This window comes from Triturus cristatus, chromosome 12, assembly GCF_964204655.1.
Source record: "Triturus cristatus chromosome 12, aTriCri1.1, whole genome shotgun sequence".
Classification (NCBI taxonomy): Eukaryota; Metazoa; Chordata; class Amphibia; order Caudata; family Salamandridae; genus Triturus; species Triturus cristatus.
In genome coordinates, this window is record NC_140595.1 from 719,844,398 (window position 1) to 719,868,337 (window position 23,940).

Sequence of the window (23,940 nt, forward strand, 5' to 3'; positions counted from 1 at the left end):
GATTCTCGTTGTTGGCAGGATTCGAACCTGCGCGGGGAGACCCCAATGGATTTCAAGTCCATCGCCTTAACCACTCGGCCACAACAACTTACTGTAAGCTGCATGCAAATATTTTGTTTGAAAGTATTCAAGTTGTCCCACATCAAAGTACTGATATTCTGCAATGCGCTTTTTAAAAACAATGTTTTTTTCATCATGCACGTTCTGTCCTAAAAACAAAAATTGCATGAGTATATCTCTGGATCTGTAAAAGGATACGCTTGCATGCAAACTCTCATGTGGCACTCAATTTTTTGGACCATGTTGCACTCTGTTTTTGCGCTGCTTTTAGTCTACGACCCATATTACAGAAGTCTACCATCTCTGAGTATTTGTGACTCCTTTGTAAGTACCTTATCTTTAATCCTTGAAGAGCTCTATAATAAATGGGTCCGTCAAAGATTGCTTGAATGGAAGATAAAAGAAGGCCCACTTGTCTCACCAAATGCCGTATAGAAACCTGATGTTTTACTCACGTAATCCTCAGTTAATTTTTGTTAGACATGGCATCCTTAAGGTGGCCTACCAGCGACCTTTTTGCTTTTCACCTCACGTTTTGCTCTATCTTTATGTTGGCCTTAGGACTCTAATCACTTTATCACTACTGTGAGAAAGTGGCTCTGTATATACTGTTCCCAAAAAGGTACAGTGTGCACAGAGTCCTCAGTTCCCAGAGGTTTGACAGAGGCTAAAGTTTGATATAACCTTACTCTCTAAAGTGGTAGCTTGCTCGAGCAGTAAGGCAGTATCCGAGGACAGTGTAAAGCATTTGTTGTACACACTCAGTCAGCAAATGGTCTCACACACTCAAGAACTGAACTCTAGGCCAATGGTTTGTATAAAAAATATATCGTTGTTTTATTTTAGAACCAACAATAGGTATCAAAATATACTTTCTCAGAATAAGATGCTTTAGTTAAAAACTTTGCAATAGGCAATTGACTTTTGCAGGTAATAGTTACAGTTTATTGCAATAGGAAACACAATTTCAAATACAATAATACATTGAGCTCAAAGGGAATTTTAAGTTATATGCAATTAATTACTTTCAGGATTACTTTTCTAAATCCAGGACTGGATCCTAGATTCAGTCCTGGGACAGTTCTTGGAAACAAGTGAGTAAATTCGTTTTAGTAACTGTTGTGATTTTCAAGCAATATTTTGCTATTTTAAAAGTTGACACTTAGAAATTTTTTCTGATCAAATTACCAATGTTATCCTATGGAAGGAAATTCACTTAGCAGGTAGGTGGGGTTATGGTTACTTTTTCTATGTCAGTGTTGGATCCTAGATCCAGCACTACTGTACCACCTGTAAGCAGTTGAGAAACTGTGTTTAAGTTATACAAGCGATTTTTAAGGAATATTTATAAGTTTGCAAAATCGACACTTAGAAGAAATTTTACAGAAAAACAGTCAATGGTTTCCTATGGAAGAAAATTCAAGTTACGGGTAAAGTACATTCTCGTTACTTTGGTAATTCAGTGCTGGGCTCCTAGGCTCAGTACTGGGACATCAATCTAAAACAGGTAAGCAATTACGTTTTCACAATTGGTACGATTTTTAAAAAATATTTGTAAGTTTCAAAAATCGACACTTAGAAACTTTGTCAGCAAAAAGCAAGCAATGATATCCTATGGAAGAAAATTCGAGTTACTGGTAAGTACGGTTAAAATTACTTTTCAGGGTCAGTACTGAGCTACAAGATGCAGCACTGAGGTCTCTCCTGATAACAGGTGAGTAAATCAGAATTCGTTGTTCGGCTGATTTTAGATTAATATTTTAAAGTTCCAAAACTCCACACTTAGAAGAATTTCCAAGTGGAACCAGTCAATGTTAGCCTATGGAAGAGAAGTGAGTTATCGGCTTTTAGGTAAGTACTCGACTGGCAGAGTTATGGTTCTGGGCATAGACTCAAGGGTCTCCCAGGGGAGTCCCAGTCTAATTGCCAAGCCCTAAACTCCCCTTTTATTACATATAATTTACCCCTAAGGTAGGCCCTAGGCAGTCCTAGGTGCATGATGCTATGCAAGTAAAAGATAAGATATGTACTTTGGTGGTTCGCATGTCCTGTAAGTACCAAACAGTCTATTTCATTTTTCACTACTGTGAGGTCTACCTCTCTCATAGGTTAGCATTGGGTATTCCCCTATACTTTTTATTTGGTAATTCCATAACGGAGAGGAGTAGCTTTATTTATTTATTGAAAATCCTACTTACTGGTGAGGTTGGATTTAACTTTACTATTTTAGAAATGCCACTTTTAGAGAGTGAACATTTCTCTGCACTTACTGCTCTATTTACCTGAAACCAGGCCCCAATACACGTCTGGATTGGGCTGGGTGACAGCAACATTTGTGCCTTCCCTGTAGAGAGCCACAACACAGGTTACTCAACTGCACCTGGGGGGTGAGCTCCGCTCCCCCTCCACCCACAATAGGTTCCAGAACGATAATTTATGTAAGTAAATACATTATAGCTACAGCTTATAATCATGTTAAATTAAATAATTTGTTGTTAGATGGTTTAAATATTTAAACCTCTGGTACATTTGGTAATTCTGTAAAAGCAGAACCCAACTGCCGTAACATTGCCAACCACAATGCCGTAACTTGGATTCGAACCAAGGTTGATGCGGCCACAACACAGAGTACTAACCACTATACGATCACGGCGAGCTACATGGGGTCAATGCCATACACTAACATGGAGAATTTATAATTTGTAACACTCAGGGCTGCTCCTGTGATAGGCTGGATGTATTCATTCCTTCCTCATTCCTCATACAGAGGCTGCGTCTCCTCAGTGGTTCATAGGCTGAAACCGTTTCCTGGCCGCCTGCTTGTGAACTGCCAGGAGTCAAAGATAACACATTACACTTGCGGGCCTGTGATGGGACACCAATGCAGAGAAACCCACTTGGCACAGACCTTCTATTCTGTCTATTAGACCTGCATCTTCCCTGCACCTTTCAAGCCATTTGTATGTGAAGCAAGAAAGAGTTAAGGAGTGATCCATCTACACTTTTATAGGGAGGATGCCGCCGTGAGCTCCTCCCAGCTAATCACACGAACAGCAGTAAAGTAATATAAATACACAGTTGAGGGCGGGCTGCAAGGTCATGTTTTTGAGTAATTATTGAAACTGACCATAGTGGCTCATTAGCAGAGCTGCGGCTAATGACTGGTTCCAAATCATGATGAAGCAAGCACCATGGCTCGTAGGGGACCCACAACACGCTTTTCTTAGCTCACTGAATTAAAGTATAAACTTCCGCCGTGTGTGAGTGGTAAAGGCTTGTTAATATGGTTCCTTTTCCAATTCAAGTCTGACAACAAGAGGCAGAAACCACGTGGCTTCGAAAGCTCTGGATTTTAGCCACCAACCACAGAGAAAGAGAGAACTGGCAGTATGAGAGTTGGAGAAAACAGGAGCGGGAGCAAGGAGCTCAAATGAGATTAATGGCGCGTAAATAGAGAGCGTAAAGGAACAGTTACACAGCTAAGAAAAGGGAAAGAAAGACTAAGGAAAAAAACACAGAAAGAGCCTGTAGATGAAATTCTCTTCCTGGGACAGCAGATTAAGAGAAATTACATAGGGAGAGGTTAAGCATGTAACACGGGGGAGAATAAAAAAGAAAATGCAGTTTTATGAAGTGTGTTTGCCAAATCCAGCCAGCACTTTTGTTCTATTTCTCTCTTTGCATCTTTTATTGGTAAAGTAAGTTTCAAGTGCATGCCCAGGTATGATTGAGAGAGCAATGGTATAATAATTTGAAGCGTTTACACCAGTGCTAAAGTAGGAAGAGAGATGTAGCAAAGACATGAAAGAGGTAGCGATAATAAATATGTGGAGAGGCAATAGTGACACAAAAATAAGCCACCTATTTATAAAACTGAAATTGAAGAAATACTAAAGGTTAACTTCTGAAATTGTAGCCGATAATAACAAGATTCTCGTTGTTGGCAGGATTCGAACCTGCGCGGGGAGACCCCAATGGATTTCAAGTCCATCGCCTTAACCACTCGGCCACAACAACTTACTGTAAGCTGCATGCAAATATTTTGTTTGAAAGTATTCAAGTTGTCCCACATCAAAGTACTGATATTCTGCAATGCGCTTTTTAAAAACAATGTTTTTTTCATCATGCACGTTCTGTCCTAAAAACAAAAATTGCATGAGTATATCTCTGGATCTGTAAAAGGATACGCTTGCATGCAAACTCTCATGTGGCACTCAATTTTTTGGACCATGTTGCACTCTGTTTTTGCGCTGCTTTTAGTCTACGACCCATATTACAGAAGTCTACCATCTCTGAGTATTTGTGACTCCTTTGTAAGTACCTTATCTTTAATCCTTGAAGAGCTCTATAATAAATGGGTCCGTCAAAGATTGCTTGAATGGAAGATAAAAGAAGGCCCACTTGTCTCACCAAATGCCGTAGAGAAACCTGATGTTTTACTCACGTAATCCTCAGTTAATTTTTGTTAGACATGGCATCCTTAAGGTGGCCTACCAGCGACCTTTTTGCTTTTCACCTCACGTTTTGCTCTATCTTTATGTTGGCCTTAGGACTCTAATCACTTTATCACTACTGTGAGAAAGTGGCTCTGTATATACTGTTCCCAAAAAGGTACAGTGTGCACAGAGTCCTCAGTGCCCAGAGGTTTGACAGAGGCTAAAGTTTGATATAACCTTACTCTCTAAAGTGGTAGCTTGCTCGAGCAGTAAGGCAGTATCCGAGGACAGTGTAAAGCATTTGTTGTACACACTCAGTCAGCAAATGGTCTCACACACTCAAGAACTGAACTCTAGGCCAATGGTTTGTATAAAAAATATATCGTTGTTTTATTTTAGAACCAACAATAGGTATCAAAATATACTTTCTCAGAATAAGATGCTTTAGTTAAAAACTTTGCAATAGGCAATTGACTTTTGCAGGTAATAGTTACAGTTTATTGCAATAGGAAACACAATTTCAAATACAATAATACATTGAGCTCAATGGGAATTTTAAGTTATATGCAATTAATTACTTTCAGGATTACTTTTCTAAATCCAGGACTGGATCCTAGATTCAGTCCTGGGACAGTTCTTGGAAACAAGTGAGTAAATTCGTTTTAGTAACTGTTGTGATTTTCAAGCAATATTTTGCTATTTTAAAAGTTGACACTTAGAAATTTTTTCTGATCAAATTACCAATGTTATCCTATGGAAGGAAATTCACTTAGCAGGTAGGTGGGGTTATGGTTACATTTTCTATGTCAGTGTTGGATCCTAGATCCAGCACTACAGTACCACCTGTAAGCAGTTGAGAAACTGCGTTTAAGTTATACAAGCGATTTTTAAGGAATATTTATAAGTTTGCAAAATCGACACTTAGAAGAAATTTTACAGAAAAACAGTCAATGGTTTCCTATGGAAGAAAATTCAAGTTACGGGTAAAGTACATTCTCGTTACTTTGGTAATTCAGTGCTGGGCTCCTAGGCTCAGTACTGGGACATCTATCTAAAACAGGTAAGCAATTACGTTTTCACAATTGGTACGATTTTTAAAGAATATTTGTAAGTTTCAAAAATCGACACTTAGAAACTTTGTCAGCAAAAAGCAAGCAATGATATCCTATGGAAGAAAATTCGAGTTACTGGTAAGTACGGTTAAAATTACTTTTCAGGGTCAGTACTGAGCTACAAGATGCAGCACTGAGGTCTCTCCTGATAACAGGTGAGTAAATCAGAATTCGTTGTTCGGCTGATTTTAGATTCATATTTTAAAGTTCCAAAACTCCACACTTAGAAGAATTTCCAAGTGGAACCAGTCAATGTTAGCCTATGGAAGAGAAGTGAGTTATCGGCTTTTAGGTAAGTACTCGACTGGCAGAGTTATGGTTCTGGGCATAGACTCAAGGGTCTCCCAGGGGAGTCCCAGTCTAATTGCCAAGCCCTAAACTCCCCTTTTATTACATATAATTTATCCCTAAGGTAGGCCCTAGGCAGTCCTAGGTGCATGATGCTATGCAAGTAAAAGATAAGATATGTACTTTGGTGGTTCGCATGTCCTGTAAGTACCAAACAGTCTATTTCATTTTTCACTACTGTGAGGTCTACCTCTCTCATAGGTTAGCATTGGGTATTCCCCTATACTTTTTATTTGGTAATTCCATAACGGAGAGGAGTAGCTTTATTTATTTATTGAAAATCCTACTTACTGGTGAGGTTGGATTTAACTTTACTATTTTAGAAATGCCACTTTTAGAGAGTGAACATTTCTCTGCACTTACTGCTCCATTTACCTGAAACCAGGCCCCAATACACGTCTGGATTGGGCTGGGTGACAGCAACAATTGTGCCATCCCTGTAGAAAGCCACAACACAGGTTACTCAACTGCACCTGGGGGGTGAGCTCCGCTCCCCCTCCACCCACAATAGGTTCCAGAACGATAATTTATGTAAGTAAATACATTATAGCTACAGCTTATAATCATGTTAAATTAAATAATTTGTTGTTAGATGGTTTAAATATTTAAACCTCTGGTACATTTGGTAATTCTGTAAAAGCAGAACCCAACTGCCGTAACATTGCCAACCACAATGCCGTAACTTGGATTCGAACCAAGGTTGATGCGGCCACTACGCAGAGTACTAACCACTATACGATCACGGCAAGCTACATGTTGTCAATGCCATACACTAACATGGCGAATTTATAATTTGGAACACTCAGGGCTGCTCCTGTGATAGGCTGGATGTATTCATTCCTTCCTCATTCCTCATACAGAGGCTGCGTCTCCTCAGTGGTTGATAGGCTGAAACCGTTTCCTGGCCGCCTGCTTGTGAACTGCCAGGAGTCAAAGATAACACATTACACTTGCGGGCCTGTGATGGGACACCAATGCAGAGAAACCCACTTGGCACAGACCTTCTATTCTGTCTATTAGACCTGCATCTTCCCTGCACCTTTCAAGCCATTTGGATGTGAAGCAAGAAAGAGTTAAGGAGTGATCCATCTAAACTTTTATAGGGAGGATGCCGCCGTGAGCTCCTCCCAGCTAATCACACGAACAGCAGTAAAGTAATATAAATACACAGTTGAGGGCGGGCTGCAAGGTCATGTTTTTGAGTAATTATTGAAACTGACCATAGTGGCTCATTAGCAGAGCTGCGGCTAATGACTGGTTCCAAATCATGATGAAGCAAGCACCATGGCTTGTAGGGGACCCACAACACGCTTTTCTTAGCTCACTGAATTAAAGTATAAACTTCCGCCGTGTGTGAGTGGTAAAGGCTTGTTAATATGTTTCCTTTTCCAATTCAAGTCTGACAACAAGAGGCAGAAACCACGTGGCTTCGAAAGCTCTGGATTTTAGCCACCAACCACAGAGAAAGAGAGAACTGGCAGTATGAGAGTTGGAGAAAACAGGAGCGGGAGCAAGGAGCTCAAATGAGATTAATGGCGCGTAAATAGAGAGCGTAAAGGAACAGTTACACAGCTAAGAAAAGGGAAAGAAATACTAAGGAAAAAAACACAGAAAGAGCCTGTAGATGAAATTCTCTTCCTGGGACAGCAGATTAAGAGAAATTACATAGGGAGAGGTTAAGCATGTAACACGGGGGAGAATAAAAAAGAAAATGCAGTTTTATGAAGTGTGTTTGCCAAATCCAGCCAGCACTTTTGTTCTATTTCTCTCTTTGCATCTTTTATTGGTAAAGTAAGTTTCAAGTGCATGCCCAGGTATGATTGAGAGAGCAATGGTATAATAATTTGAAGCGTTTACACCAGTGCTAAAGTAGGAAGAGAGATGTAGCAAAGACATGAAAGAGGTAGTGATAATAAATATGTGGAGAGGCAATAGTGACACAAAAATAAGCCACCTATTTATAAAACTGAAATTGAAGAAATACTAAAGGTTAACTTCTGAAATTGTAGCCGATAATAACAAGATTCTAGTTGTTGGCAGGATTCGAACCTGCGCGGGGCGACCCCAATAGATTTCAAGTCCATCGCCTTAACCACTCGGCCACAACAACTTACTGTAAGCTGCATGCAAATATTTTGTTTGAAAGTATTCAAGTTGTCCCACATCAGAGTACTGATATTCTGCAATGCGCTTTTTAAAAACAATGTTTTTTTCATCATGCACGTTCTGTCCTAAAAACAAAAATTGCATGAGTATATCTCTGGATCTGTAAAAGGATACGCTTGCATGCAAACTCTCATGTGGCACTCAATTTTTTGGACCCTGTTGCACTCTGTTTTTGCGCTGCTTTTAGTCTACGACCCATATTACAGAAGTCTACCATCTCTGAGTATTTGTGACTCCTTTGTAAGTACCTTATCTTTAATCCTTGAAGAGCTCTATAATAAATGGGTCCGTCAAAGATTGCTTGAATGGAAGATAAAAGAAGGCCCACTTGTCTCACCAAATGCCGTAGAGAAACCTGATGTTTTACTCACGTAATCCTCAGTTAATTTTTGTTAGACATGGCATCCTTAAGGTGGCCTACCAGCGACCTTTTTGCTTTTCACCTCACGTTTTGCTCTATCTTTATGTTGGCCTTAGGACTCTAATCACTTTATCACTACTGTGAGAAAGTGGCTCTGTATATACTGTTCCCAAAAAGGTACAGTGTGCACAGAGTCCTCAGTGCCCAGAGGTTTGACAGAGGCTAAAGTTTGATATAACCTTACTCTCTAAAGTGGTAGCTTGCTCGAGCAGTAAGGCAGTATCCGAGGACAGTGTAAAGCATTTGTTGTACACACTCAGTCAGCAAATGGTCTCACACACTCAAGAACTGAACTCTAGGCCAATGGTTTGTATAAAAAATATATCGTTGTTTTATTTTAGAACCAACAATAGGTATCAAAATATACTTTCTCAGAATAAGATGCTTTAGTTAAAAACTTTGCAATAGGCAATTGACTTTTGCAGGTAATAGTTACAGTTTATTGCAATAGGAAACACAATTTCAAATACAATAATACATTGAGCTCAATGGGAATTTTAAGTTATATGCAATTAATTACTTTCAGGATTACTTTTCTAAATCCAGGACTGGATCCTAGATTCAGTCCTGGGACAGTTCTTGGAAAGAAGTGAGTAAATTCGTTTTAGTAACTGTTGTGATTTTCAAGCAATATTTTGCTATTTTAAAAGTTGACACTTAGAATTTTTTTCTGATCAAATTACCAATGTTATCCTATGGAAGGAAATTCACTTAGCAGGTAGGTGGGGTTATGGTTACATTTTCTATGTCAGTGTTGGATCCTAGATCCAGCACTACAGTACCACCTGTAAGCAGTTGAGAAACTGCGTTTAAGTTATACAAGCGATTTTTAAGGAATATTTATAAGTTTGCAAAATCGACACTTAGAAGAAATTTTACAGAAAAACAGTCAATGGTTTCCTATGGAAGAAAATTCAAGTTACGGGTAAAGTACATTCTCGTTACTTTGGTAATTCAGTGCTGGGCTCCTAGGCTCAGTACTGGGACATCTATCTAAAACAGGTAAGCAATTACGTTTTCACAATTGGTACGATTTTTAAAGAATATTTGTAAGTTTCAAAAATCGACACTTAGAAACTTTGTCAGCAAAAAGCAAGCAATGATATCCTATGGAAGAAAATTCGAGTTACTGGTAAGTACGGTTAAAATTACTTTTCAGGGTCAGTACTGAGCTACAAGATGCAGCACTGAGGTCTCTCCTGATAACAGGTGAGTAAATCAGAATTCGTTGTTCGGCTGATTTTAGATGAATATTTTAAAGTTCCAAAACTCCACACTTAGAAGAAATTCCAAGTGGAACCAGTCAATGTTAGCCTATGGAAGAGAAGTGAGTTATCGGCTTTTAGGTAAGTACTCGACTGGCAGAGTTATGGTTCTGGGCATAGACTCAAGGGTCTCCCAGGGGAGTCCCAGTCTACTTGCCAAGCCCTAAACTCCCCTTTTATTACATATAATTTACCCCTAAGGTAGGCCCTAGGTAGTCCTAGGTGCATGATGCTATGCAAGTAAAAGATAAGATATGTACTTTGGTGGTTTGCATGTCCTGTAAGTACCAAACAGTCTATTTCATTTTTCACTACTGTGAGGTCTACCTCTCTCATAGGTTAGCATTGGGTATTCCCCTATACTTTTTATTTGGTAATTCCATATCGGAGAGGAGTAGCTTTATTTATTTATTGAAAATCCTACTTACTGGTGAGGTTGGATTTAACTTTACTATTTTAGAAATGCCACTTTTAGAGAGTGAACATTTCTCTGCACTTACTGCTCTATTTACCTGAAACCAGGCCCCAATACACGTCTGGATTGGGCTGGGTGACAGCAACATTTGTGCCTTCCCTGTAGAGAGCCACAACACAGGTTACTCAACTGCACCTGGGGGGTGAGCTCCGCTCCCCCTCCACCCACAATAGGTTCAAGAACGATAATTTATGTAAGTAAATACATTATAGCTACAGCTTATAATCATGTTAAATTAAATATTTTGTTGTTAGATGGTTTAAATATTTAAACCTCTGGTACATTTGGTAATTCTGTAAAAGCAGAACCCAACTGCCGTAACATTGCCAACCACAATGCCGTAATTTGGATTCGAACCAAGGTTGCTGCGGCCACAACGCAGAGTACTAACCACTACACAATCACGGCGAGCTACATGGGGTCAATGCCATACACTAACATGGAGAATTTATAATTTGGAACACTCAGGGCTGCTCCTGTGATAGGCTGGATGTATTCATTGCTTCCTCATTCCTCATACAGAGGCTGCGTCTCCTCAGTGGTTGATAGGCTGAAACCGTTTCCTGGCCGCCTGCTTGTGAACTGCCAGGAGTCAAAGATAACACATTACACTTGCGGGCCTGTGATGGGACACCAATGCAGAGAAACCCACTTGGCACAGACCTTCTAGTCTGTCTATTAGACCTGCATCTTCCCTGCACCTTTCAAGCCATTTGTATGTGAAGCAAGAAAGAGTTAAGGAGTGATCCATCCACACTTTTATAGGGAGGATGCCGCCGTGAGCTCCTCCCAGCTAATCACACGAACAGCAGTAAAGTAATATAAATACACAGTTGAGGGCGGGCTGCAAGGTCATGTTTTTGAGTAATTATTGAAACTGACCTCAGTGGCTCATTAGCAGAGCTGCGGCTAATGACTGGTTCCAAATCATGATGAAGCAAGCACCATGGCTCGTAGGGGACCCACAACACGCTTTTCTTAGCTCACTGAATTAAAGTATAAACTTCCGCCGTGTGTGAGTGGTAAAGGCTTGTTAATATGGTTCCTTTTCCAATTCAAGTCTGACAACAAGAGGCAGAAACCACGTGGCTTCGAAAGCTCTGGATTTTAGCCACCAACCACAGAGAAAGAGAGAACTGGCAGTATGAGAGTTGGAGAAAACAGGAGCGGGAGCAAGGAGCTCAAATGAGATTAATGGCGCGTAAATAGAGAGCGTAAAGGAACAGTTACACAGCTAAGAAAAGGGAAAGAAAGACTAAGGAAAAAAACACAGAAAGAGCCTGTAGATGAAATTCTCTTCCTGGGACAGCAGATTAAGAGAAATTACATAGGGAGAGGTTAAGCATGTAACACGGGGGAGAATAAAAAAGAAAATGCAGTTTTATGAAGTGTGTTTGCCAAATCCAGCCAGCACTTTTGTTCTATTTCTCTCTTTGCATCTTTTATTGGTAAAGTAAGTTTCAAGTGCATGCCCAGGTATGATTGAGAGAGCAATGGTATAATAATTTGAAGCGTTTACACCAGTGCTAAAGTAGGAAGAGAGATGTAGCAAAGACATGAAAGAGGTAGCGATAATAAATATGTGGAGAGGCAATAGTGACACAAAAATAAGCCACCTATTTATAAAACTGAAATTGAAGAAATACTAAAGGTTAACTTCTGAAATTGTAGCCGATAATAACAAGATTCTCGTTGTTGGCAGGATTCGAACCTGCGCGGGGAGACCCCAATGGATTTCAAGTCCATCGCCTTAACCACTCGGCCACAACAACTTACTGTAAGCTGCATGCAAATATTTTGTTTGAAAGTATTCAAGTTGTCCCACCTCAAAGTACTGATATTCTGCAATGCGCTTTTTAAAAACAATGTTTTTTTCATCATGCACGTTCTGTCCTAAAAACAAAAATTGCATGAGTATATCTCTGGATCTGTAAAAGGATACGCTTGCATGCAAACTCTCATGTGGCACTCAATTTTTTAGACCCTGTTGCACTCTGTTTATGCGCTGCTTTTAGTCTACGACCCATATTACAGAAGTCTACCATCTCTGAGTATTTGTGACTCCTTTGTAAGTACCTTATCTTTAATCCTTGAAGAGCTCTATAATAAATGGGTCCGTCAAAGATTGCTTGAATGGAAGATAAAAGAAGGCCCACTTGTCTCACCAAATGCCGTAGAGAAACCTGATGTTTTACTCACGTAATCCTCAGTTAATTTTTGTTAGACATGGCATCCTTAAGGTGGCCTACCAGCGACCTTTTTGCTTTTCACCTCACGTTTTGCTCTATCTTTATGTTGGCCTTAGGACTCTAATCACTTTATCACTACTGTGAGAAAGTGGCTCTGTATATACTGTTCCCAAAAAGGTACAGTGTGCACAGAGTCCTCAGTGCCCAGAGGTTTGACAGAGGCTAAAGTTTGATATAACCTTACTCTCTAAAGTGGTAGCTTGCTCGAGCAGTAAGGCAGTATCCGAGGACAGTGTAAAGCATTTGTTGTACACACTCAGTCAGCAAATGGTCTCACACACTCAAGAACTGAACTCTAGGCCAATGGTTTGTATAAAAAATATATCGTTGTTTTATTTTAGAACCAACAATAGGTATCAAAATATACTTTCTCAGAATAAGATGCTTTAGTTAAAAACTTTGCAATAGGCAATTGACTTTTGCAGGTAATAGTTACAGTTTATTGCAATAGGAAACACAATTTCAAATACAATAATACATTGAGCTCAATGGGAATTTTAAGTTATATGCAATTAATTACTTTCAGGATTACTTTTCTAAATCCAGGACTGGATCCTAGATTCAGTCCTGGGACAGTTCTTGGAAACAAGTGAGTAAATTCGTTTTAGTAACTGTTGTGATTTTCAAGCAATATTTTGCTATTTTAAAAGTTGACACTTAGAAATTTTTTCTGATCAAATTACCAATGTTATCCTATGGAAGGAAATTCACTTAGCAGGTAGGTGGGGTTATGGTTACTTTTTCTATGTCAGTGTTGGATCCTAGATCCAGCACTACTGTACCACCTGTAAGCAGTTGAGAAACTGCGTTTAAGTTATACAAGCGATTTTTAAGGAATATTTATAAGTTTGCAAAATCGACACTTAGAAGAAATTTTACAGAAAAACAGTCAATGGTTTCCTATGGAAGAAAATTCAAGTTACGGGTAAAGTACATTCTCGTTACTTTGGTAATTCAGTGCTGGGCTCCTAGGCTCAGTACTGGGACATCTATCTAAAACAGGTAAGCAATTACGTTTTCACAATTGGTACGATTTTTAAAGAATATTTGTAAGTTTCAAAAATCGACACTTAGAAACTTTGTCAGCAAAAAGCAAGCAATGATATCCTATGGAAGAAAGTTCGAGTTACTGGTAAGTACGGTTAAAATTACTTTTCAGGGTCAGTACTGAGCTACAAGATGCAGCACTGAGGTCTCTCCTGATAACAGGTGAGTAAATCAGAATTCGTTGTTCGGCTGATTTTAGATGAATATTTTAAAGTTCCAAAACTCCACACTTAGAAGAAATTCCAAGTGGAACCAGTCAATGTTAGCCTATGGAAGAGAAGTGAGTTATCGGCTTTTAGGTAAGTACTCGACTGGCAGAGTTATGGTTCTGGGCATAGACTCAAGGGTCTCCCAGGGGAGTCCCAGTCTACTTGCCAAGCCCTAAACTCCCCTTTTATTACATATAATTTACCCCTAAGGTAGGCCCTAGGTAGTCCTAGGTGCATGATGCTATGCAAGTAAAAGATAAGATATGTACTTTGGTGGTTTGCATGTCCTGTAAGTACCAAACAGTCTATTTCATTTTTCACTACTGTGAGGTCTACCTCTCTCATAGGTTAGCATTGGGTATTCCCCTATACTTTTTATTTGGTAATTCCATATCGGAGAGGAGTAGCTTTATTTATTTATTGAAAATCCTACTTACTGGTGAGGTTGGATTTAACTTTACTATTTTAGAAATGCCACTTTTAGAGAGTGAACATTTCTCTGCACTTACTGCTCTATTTACCTGAAACCAGGCCCCAATACACGTCTGGATTGGGCTGGGTGACAGCAACATTTGTGCCTTCCCTGTAGAGAGCCACAACACAGGTTACTCAACTGCACCTGGGGGGTGAGCTCCGCTCCCCCTCCACCCACAATAGGTTCAAGAACGATAATTTATGTAAGTAAATACATTATAGCTACAGCTTATAATCATGTTAAATTAAATATTTTGTTGTTAGATGGTTTAAATCTTTAAACCTCTGGTACATTTGGTAATTCTGTAAAAGCAGAACCCAACTGCCGTAACATTGCCAACCACAATGCCGTAATTTGGATTCGAACCAAGGTTGCTGCGGCCACAACGCAGAGTACTAACCACTATACGATCACGGCGAGCTACATGGGGTCAATGCCATACACTAACATGGAGAATTTATAATTTGGAACACTCAGGGCTGCTCCTGTGATAGGCTGGATGTATTCATTGCTTCCTCATTCCTCATACAGAGGCTGCGTCTCCTCAGTGGTTGATAGGCTGAAACCGTTTCCTGGCCGCCTGCTTGTGAACTGCCAGGAGTCAAAGATAACACATTACACTTGCGGGCCTGTGATGGGACACCAATGCAGAGAAACCCACTTGGCACAGACCTTCTAGTCTGTCTATTAGACCTGCATCTTCCCTGCACCTTTCAAGCCATTTGTATGTGAAGCAAGAAAGAGTTAAGGAGTGATCCATCCACACTTTTATAGGGAGGATGCCGCCGTGAGCTCCTCCCAGCTAATCACACGAACAGCAGTAAAGTAATATAAATACACAGTTGAGGGCGGGCTGCAAGGTCATGTTTTTGAGTAATTATTGAAACTGACCTCAGTGGCTCATTAGCAGAGCTGCGGCTAATGACTGGTTCCAAATCATGATGAAGCAAGCACCATGGCTCGTAGGGGACCCACAACACGCTTTTCTTAGCTCACTGAATTAAAGTATAAACTTCCGCCGTGTGTGAGTGGTAAAGGCTTGTTAATATGGTTCCTTTTCCAATTCAAGTCTGACAACAAGAGGCAGAAACCACGTGGCTTCGAAAGCTCTGGATTTTAGCCACCAACCACAGAGAAAGAGAGAACTGGCAGTATGAGAGTTGGAGAAAACAGGAGCGGGAGCAAGGAGCTCAAATGAGATTAATGGCGCGTAAATACAGAGCGTAAAGGAACAGTTACACAGCTAAGAAAAGGGAAAGAAAGACTAAGGAAAAAAACACAGAAAGAGCCTGTAGATGAAATTCTCTTCCTGGGACAGCAGATTAAGAGAAATTACATAGGGAGAGGTTAAGCATGTAACACGGGGGAGAATAAAAAAGAAAATGCAGTTTTATGAAGTGTGTTTGCCAAATCCAGCCAGCACTTTTGTTCTATTTCTCTCTTTGCATCTTTTATTGGTACAGTAAGTTTAAAGTGCATGCCCAGGTATGATTGAGAGAGCAATGGTATAATAATTTGAAGCGTTTACACCAGTGCTAAAGTAGGAAGAGAGATGTAGCAAAGACATGAAAGAGGTAGCGATAATAAATATGTGGAGAGGCAATAGTGACACAAAAATAAGCCACCTATTTATAAAACTGAAATTGAAGAAATACTAAAGGTTAACTTCTGAAATTGTAGCCGATAATAACAAGATTCTCGTTGTTGGCAGGATTCGAACCTGCGCGGGGAGACCCCAATGGATTTCAAGTCCATCGCCTTAACCACTCGGCCACAACAACTTACTGTAAGCTGCATGCAAATATTTTATTTGAAAGTATTCAAGTTGTCCCACATCAAAGTACTGATAGTCTGCAATGCGCTTTTTAAAAACAATGTTTTTTTCATCATGCACGTTCTGTCCTAAAAACAAAAATTGCATGAGTATATCTCTGGATCTGTAAAAGGATACGCTTGCATGCAAACTCTCATGTGGCACTCAATTTTTTGGACCCTGTTGCACTCTGTTTTTGCGCTGCTTTTAGTCTACGACCCATATTACAGAAGTCTACCATCTCTGAGTGTTTGTGACTCCTTTGTAAGTACCTTATCTTTAATCCTTGAAGAGCTCTATAATAAATGGGTCCGTCAAAGATTGCTTGAATGGAAGATAAAAGAAGGCCCACTTGTCTCACCAAATGCCGTAGAGAAACCTGATGTTTTACTCACGTAATCCTCAGTTAATTTTTGTTAGACATGGCATCCTTAAGGTGGCCTACCAGCGACCTTTTTGCTTTTCACCTCACGTTTTGCTCTATTTTTATGTTGGCCTTAGGACTCTAATCACTTTATCACTACTGTGAGAAAGTGGCTCTGTATATACTGTTCCCAAAAAGGTACAGTGTGCACAGAGTCCTCAGTGCCCAGAGGTTTGACAGAGGCTAAAGTTTGATATAACCTTACTCTCTAAAGTGGTAGCTTGCTCGAGCAGTAAGGCAGTATCCGAGGACAGTGTAAAGCATTTGTTGTACACACTCAGTCAGCAAATGGTCTCACACACTCAAGAACTGAACTCTAGGCCAATGGTTTGTATAAAAAATATATCGTTGTTTTATTTTAGAACCAACAATAGGTATCAAAATATACTTTCTCAGAATAAGATGCTTTAGTTAAAAACTTTGCAATAGGCAATTGACTTTTGCAGGTAATAGTTACAGTTTATTGCAATAGGAAACACAATTTCAAATACAATAATACATTGAGCTCAATGGGAATTTTAAGTTATATGCAATTAATTACTTTCAGGATTACTTTTCTAAATCCAGGACTGGATCCTAGATTCAGTCCGGGGACAGTTCTTGGAAACAAGTGAGTAAATTCGTTTTAGTAACTGTTGTGATTTTCAAGCAATATTTTGCTATTTTAAAAGTTGACACTTAGAAATTTTTTCTGATCAAATTACCAATGTTATCCTATGGAAGGAAATTCACTTAGCAGGTAGGTGGGGTTATGGTTACTTTTTCTATGTCAGTGTTGGATCCTAGATCCAGCACTACTGTACCACCTGTAAGCAGTTGAGAAACTGCGTTTAAGTTATACAAGCGATTTTTAAGGAATATTTATAAGTTTGCAAAATCGACACTTAGAAGAAATTTTACAGAAAAACATTCAATGGTTTCCTATGGAAGAAAATTCAAGTTACGGGTAAAGTACATTCTCGTTACTTTGGTAATTCAGTGCTGGGCTCCTAGGCTCAGTACTGGGACATCTATCTAAAACAGGTAAGCAATTACGTTTTCACAATTGGTACGATTTTTAAAGAATATTTGTAAGTTTCAAAAATCGACACTTAGAAACTTTGTCAGCAAAAAGCAAGCAATGATATCCTATGGAAGAAAATTCGAGTTACTGGTAAGTACGGTTAAAATTACTTTTCAGGGTCAGTACTGAGCTACAAGATGCAGCACTGAGGTCTCTCCTGATAACAGGTGAGTAAATCAGAATTCGTTGTTCGGCTGATTTTAGATGAATATTTTAAAGTTCCAAAACTCCACACTTAGAAGAAATTCCAAGTGGAACCAGTCAATGTTAGCCTATGGAAGAGAAGTGAGTTATCGGCTTTTAGGTAAGTACTCGACTGGCAGAGTTATGGTTCTGGGCATAGACTCAAGGGTCTCCCAGGGGAGTCCCAGTCTACTTGCCAAGCCCTAAACTCCCCTTTTATTACATATAATTTACCCCTAAGGTAGGCCCTAGGTAGTCCTAGGTGCATGATGCTATGCAAGTAAAAGATAAGATATGTACTTTGGTGGTTTGCATGTCCTGTAAGTACCAAACAGTCTATTTCATTTTTCACTACTGTGAGGTCTACCTCTCTCATAGGTTAGCATTGGGTATTCCCCTATACTTTTTATTTGGTAATTCCATATCGGAGAGGAGTAGCTTTATTTATTTATTGAAAATCCTACTTACTGGTGAGGTTGGATTTAACTTTACTATTTTAGAAATGCCACTTTTAGAGAGTGAACATTTCTCTGCACTTACTGCTCTATTTACCTGAAACCAGGCCCCAATACACGTCTGGATTGGGCTGGGTGACAGCAACATTTGTGCCTTCCCTGTAGAGAGCCACAACACAGGTTACTCAACTGCACCTGGGGGGTGAGCTCCGCTCCCCCTCCACCCACAATAGGTTCAAGAACGATAATTTATGTAAGTAAATACATTATAGCTACAGCTTATAATCATGTTAAATTAAATATTTTGTTGTTAGATGGTTTAAATATTTAAACCTCTGGTACATTTGGTAATTCTGTAAAAGCAGAACCCAACTGCCGTAACATTGCCAACCACAATGCCGTAACTTGGATTCGAACCAAGGTTGCTGCGGCCACAACGCAGAGTACTAACCACTATACGATCACGGCGAGCTACATGGGGTCAATGCCATACACTAACATGGAGAATTTATAATTTGGAACACTCAGGGCTGCTCCTGTGATAGGCTGGATGTATTCAATGCTTCCTCATTCCTCATACAGAGGCTGCGTCTCCTCAGTGGTTGATAGGCTGAAACCGTTTCCTGGCCGCCTGCTTGTGAACTGCCAGGAGTCAAAGATAACACATTACACTTGCGGGCCTGTGATGGGACACCAATGCAGAGAAACCTACTTGGCACAGACCTTCTAGTCTGTCTATTAGACCTGCATCTTCCCTGCACCTTTCAAGCCATTTGTATGTGAAGCAAGAAAGAGTTAAGGAGTGATCCATCCACACTTTTATAGGGAGGATGCCGCCGTGAGCTCCTCCCAGCTAATCACACGAACAGCAGTAAAGTAATATAAATACACAGTTGAGGGCGGGCTGCAAGGTCATGTTTTTGAGTAATTATTGAAACCGACCTCAGTGGCTCATTAGCAGAGCTGCGGCTAATGACTGGTTCCAAATAATGATGAAGCAAGCACCATGGCTCGTAGGGGACCCACAACACGCTTTTCTTAGCTCACTGAATTAAAGTATAAACTTCCGCCGTGTGTGAGTGGTAAAGGCTTGTTAATATGGTTCCTTTTCCAATTCAAGTCTGACAACAAGAGGCAGAAACCACGTGGCTTCGAAAGCTCTGGATTTTAGCCACCAACCACAGAGAAAGAGAGAACTGGCAGTATGAGAGTTGGAGAAAACAGGAGCGGGAGCAAGGAGCTCAAATGAGATTAATGGCGCGTAAATAGAGAGCGTAAAGGAACAGTTACACAGCTAAGAAAAGGGAAAGAAAGACTAAGGAAAAAAACACAGAAAGAGCCTGTAGATGAAATTCTCTTCCTGGGACAGCAGATTAAGAGAAATTACATAGGGAGAGGTTAAGCATGTAACACGGGGGAGAATAAAAATGAAAATGCAGTTTTATGAAGTGTGTTTGCCAAATCCAGCCAGCACTTTTGTTCTATTTCTCTCTTTGCATCTTTTATTGGTAAAGTAAGTTTCAAGTGCATGCCCAGGTATGATTGAGAGAGCAATGGTATAATAATTTGAAGCGTTTACACCAGTGCTAAAGTAGGAAGAGAGATGTAGCAAAGACATGAAAGAGGTAGCGATAATAAATATGTGGAGAGGCAATAGTGACACAAAAATAAGCCACCTATTTATAAAACTGAAATTGAAGAAATACTAAAGGTTAACTTCTGAAATTGTAGCCGATAATAACAAGATTCTCGTTGTTGGCAGGATTCGAACCTGCGCGGGGAGACCCCAATGGATTTCAAGTCCATCGCCTTAACCACTCGGCCACAACAACTTACTGTAAGCTGCATGCAAATATTTTGTTTGAAAGTATTCAAGTTGTCCCACATCAAAGTACTGATATTCTGCAATGCGCTTTTTAAAAACAATGTTTTTTTCATCATGCACGTTCTGTCCTAAAAACAAAAATTGCATGAGTATATCTCTGGATCTGTAAAAGGATACGCTTGCATGCAAACTCTCATGTGGCACTCAATTTTTTGGACCCTGTTGCACTCTGTTTTTGCGCTGCTTTTAGTCTACGACCCATATTACAGAAGTCTACCATCTCTGAGTATTTGTGACTCCTTTGTAAGTACCTTATCTTTAATCCTCGAAGAGCTCTATAATAAATGGGTCCGTCAAAGATTGCTTGAATGGAAGATAAAAGAAGGCCCACTTGTCTCACCAAATGCCGTAGAGAAACCTGATGTTTTACTCACGTAATCCTCAGTTAATTTTTGTTAGACATGGCATCCTTAAGGTGGCCTACCAGCGACCTTTTTGCTTTTTACCTCACGTTTTGCTCTATCTTTATGTTGGCCTTAGGACTCTAATCACTTTATCACTACTGTGAGAAAGTGGCTCTGTATATACTGTTCCCAAAAAGGTACAGTGTGCACAGAGTCCTCAGTGCCCAGAGGTTTGACAGAGGCTAAAGTTTGATATAACCTTACTCTCTAAAGTGGTAGCTTGCTCGAGCAGTAAGGCAGTATCCGAGGACAGTGTAAAGCATTTGTTGTACACACTCAGTCAGCAAATGGTCTCACACACTCAAGAACTGAACTCTAGGCCAATGGTTTGTATAAAAAATATATCGTTGTTTTATTTTAGAACCAACAATAGGTATCAAAATATACTTTCTCAGAATAAGATGCTTTAGTTAAAAACTTTGCAATAGGCAATTGACTTTTGCAGGTAATAGTTACAGTTTATTGCAATAGGAAACACAATTTCAAATACAATAATACATTGAGCTCAATGGGAATTTTAAGTTATATGCAATTAATTACTTTCAGGATTACTTTTCTAAATCCAGGACTGGATCCTAGATTCAGTCCTGGGACAGTTCTTGGAAACAAGTGAGTAAATTCGTTTTAGTAACTGTTGTGATTTTCAAGCAATATTTTGCTATTTTAAAAGTTGACACTTAGAAATTTTTTCTGATCAAATTACCAATGTTATCCTATGGAAGGAAATTCACTTAGCAGGTAGGTGGGGTTATGGTTACTTTTTCTATGTCAGTGTTGGATCCTAGATCCAGCACTACTGTACCACCTGTAAGCAGTTGAGAAACTGCGTTTAAGTTATACAAGCGATTTTTAAGGAATATTTATAAGTTTGCAAAATCGACACTTAGAAGAAATTTTACAGAAAAACAGTCAATGGTTTCCTATGGAAGAAAATTCAAGTTACGGGTAAAGTACATTCTCGTTACTTTGGTAATTCAGTGCTGGGCTCCTAGGCTCAGTACTGGGACATCTATCTAAAACAGGTAAGCAATTACGTTTTCACAATTGGTACGATTTTTAAAGAATATTTGTAAGTTTCAAAAATCGACACTTAGAAACTTTGTCAGCAAAAAGCAAGCAATGATATCCTATGGAAGAAAATTCGAGTTACTGGTAAGTACGGTTAAAATTACTTTTCAGGGTCAGTACTGAGCTACAAGATGCAGCACTGAGGTCTCTCCTGATAACAGGTGAGTAAATCAGAATTCGTTGTTCGGCTGATTTTAGATGAATATTTTAAAGTTCCAAAACTCCACACTTAGAAGAAATTCCAAGTGGAACCAGTCAATGTTAGCCTATGGAAGAGAAGTGAGTTATCGGATTTTAGGTAAGTACTCGACTAGCAGAGTTATGGTTCTGGGCATAGACTCAAGGGTCTCTCAGGGGAGTCCCAGTCTACTTGCCAAGCCCTAAACTCCCCTTTTATTACATATAATTTACCCCTAAGGTAGGCCCTAGGTAGTCCTAGGTGCATGATGCTATGCAAGTAAAAGATAAGATATGTACTTTGGTGGTTTGCATGTCCTGTAAGTACCAAACAGTCTATTTCATTTTTCACTACTGTGAGGTCTACCTCTCTCATAGGTTAGCATTGGGTATTCCCCTATACTTTTTATTTGGTAATTCCATATCGGAGAGGAGTAGCTTTATTTATTTATTGAAAATCCTACTTACTGGTGAGGTTGGATTTAACTTTACTATTTTAGAAATGCCACTTTTAGAGAGTGAACATTTCTCTGCACTTACTGCTCTATTTACCTGAAACCAGGCCCCAATACACGTCTGGATTGGGCTGGGTGACAGCAACATTTGTGCCTTCCCTGTAGAGAGCCACAACACAGGTTACTCAACTGCACCTGGGGGGTGAGCTCCGCTCCCCCTCCACCCACAATAGGTTCAAGAACGATAATTTATGTAAGTAAATACATTATAGCTACAGCTTATAATCATGTTAAATTAAATATTTTGTTGTTAGATGGTTTAAATATTTAAACCTCTGGTACATTTGGTAATTCTGTAAAAGCAGAACCCAACTGCCGTAACATTGCCAACCACAATGCTGTAACTTGGATTCGAACCAAGGTTGCTGCGGCCACAACGCAGAGTACTAACCACTATACGATCACGGCGAGCTACATGGGGTCAATGCCATACACTAACATGGAGAATTTATAATTTGGAACACTCAGGGCTGCTCCTGTGATAGGCTGGATGTATTCATTGCTTCCTCATTCCTCATACAGAGGCTGCGTCTCCTCAGTGGTTGATAGGCTGAAACCGTTTCCTGGCCGCCTGCTTGTGAACTGCCAGGAGTCAAAGATAACACATTACACTTGCGGGCCTGTGATGGGACACCAATGCAGAGAAACCCACTTGGCACAGACCTTCTAGTCTGTCTATTAGACCTGCATCTTCCCTGCACCTTTCAAGCCATTTGTATGTGAAGCAAGAAAGAGTTAAGGAGTGATCCATCCACACTTTTATAGGGAGGATGCCGCCGTGAGCTCCTCCCAGCTAATCACACGAACAGCAGTAAAGTAATATAAATACACAGTTGAGGGCGGGTTGCAAGGTCATGTTTTTGAGTAATTATTGAAACTGACCTCAGTGGCTCATTAGCAGAGCTGCGGCTAATGACTGGTTCCAAATCATGATGAAGCAAGCACCATGGCTCGTAGGGGACCCACAACACGCTTTTCTTAGCTCACTGAATTAAAGTATAAACTTCCGCCGTGTGTGAGTGGTAAAGGCTTGTTAATATGGTTCCTTTTCCAATTCAAGTCTGACAACAAGAGGCAGAAACCACGTGGCTTCGAAAGCTCTGGATTTTAGCCACCAACCACAGAGAAAGAGAGAACTGGCAGTATGAGAGTTGGAGAAAACAGGAGCGGGAGCAAGGAGCTCAAATGAGATTAATGGCGCGTAAATAGAGAGCGTAAAGGAACAGTTACACAGCTAAGAAAAGGGAAAGAAAGACTAAGGAAAAAAACACAGAAAGAGCCTGTAGATGAAATTCTCTTCCTGGGACAGCAGATTAAGAGAAATTACATGGGGAGAGGTTCAGCATGTAACACGGGGGAGAATAAAAAAGAAAATGCAGTTTTATGAAGTGTGTTTGCCAAATCCAGCCAGCACTTTTGTTCTATTTCTCTCTTTGCATCTTTTATTGGTAAAGTAAGTTTCAAGTGCATGCCCAGGTATGATTGAGAGAGCAATGGAATAATAATTTGAAGCGTTTACACCAGTGCTAAAGTAGGAAGAGAGATGTAGCAAAGACATGAAAGAGGTAGCGATAATAAATATGTGGAGAGGCAATAGTGACACAAAAATAAGCCACCTATTTATAAAACTGAAATTGAAGAAATACTAAAGGTTAACTTCTGAAATTGTAGCCGATAATAACAAGATTCT

General features: G+C 39.8%; 7 non-coding genes across 7 annotated transcripts; all 7 read right to left on the reverse strand.

The window, feature by feature from the left end:
* Window positions 1-6: 6 nt before the first annotated feature.
* TRNAS-UGA (transfer RNA serine (anticodon UGA)) lies at window positions 7-88 on the reverse strand. The gene has a single exon. It is a non-coding gene; the product is annotated as a tRNA-Ser (tRNA).
* Window positions 89-3,995: 3,907 nt separating this feature from the next.
* TRNAS-UGA (transfer RNA serine (anticodon UGA)) lies at window positions 3,996-4,077 on the reverse strand. Its single transcript has one exon. It is a non-coding gene; the product is annotated as a tRNA-Ser (tRNA).
* Window positions 4,078-7,984: 3,907 nt separating this feature from the next.
* Window positions 7,985-8,066, reverse strand: TRNAS-UGA (transfer RNA serine (anticodon UGA)). The gene has a single exon. It is a non-coding gene; the product is annotated as a tRNA-Ser (tRNA).
* Window positions 8,067-11,973: 3,907 nt separating this feature from the next.
* On the reverse strand, window positions 11,974-12,055 carry TRNAS-UGA (transfer RNA serine (anticodon UGA)). The gene has a single exon. It is a non-coding gene; the product is annotated as a tRNA-Ser (tRNA).
* A 3,907-nt stretch (window positions 12,056-15,962) lies between these two features.
* Window positions 15,963-16,044, reverse strand: TRNAS-UGA (transfer RNA serine (anticodon UGA)). The gene has a single exon. It is a non-coding gene; the product is annotated as a tRNA-Ser (tRNA).
* Window positions 16,045-18,597: 2,553 nt separating this feature from the next.
* TRNAH-GUG (transfer RNA histidin (anticodon GUG)) lies at window positions 18,598-18,669 on the reverse strand. The gene has a single exon. It is a non-coding gene; the product is annotated as a tRNA-His (tRNA).
* A 1,282-nt stretch (window positions 18,670-19,951) lies between these two features.
* Window positions 19,952-20,033, reverse strand: TRNAS-UGA (transfer RNA serine (anticodon UGA)). The gene has a single exon. It is a non-coding gene; the product is annotated as a tRNA-Ser (tRNA).
* Between the last annotated feature and the right edge of the window lie 3,907 nt (window positions 20,034-23,940).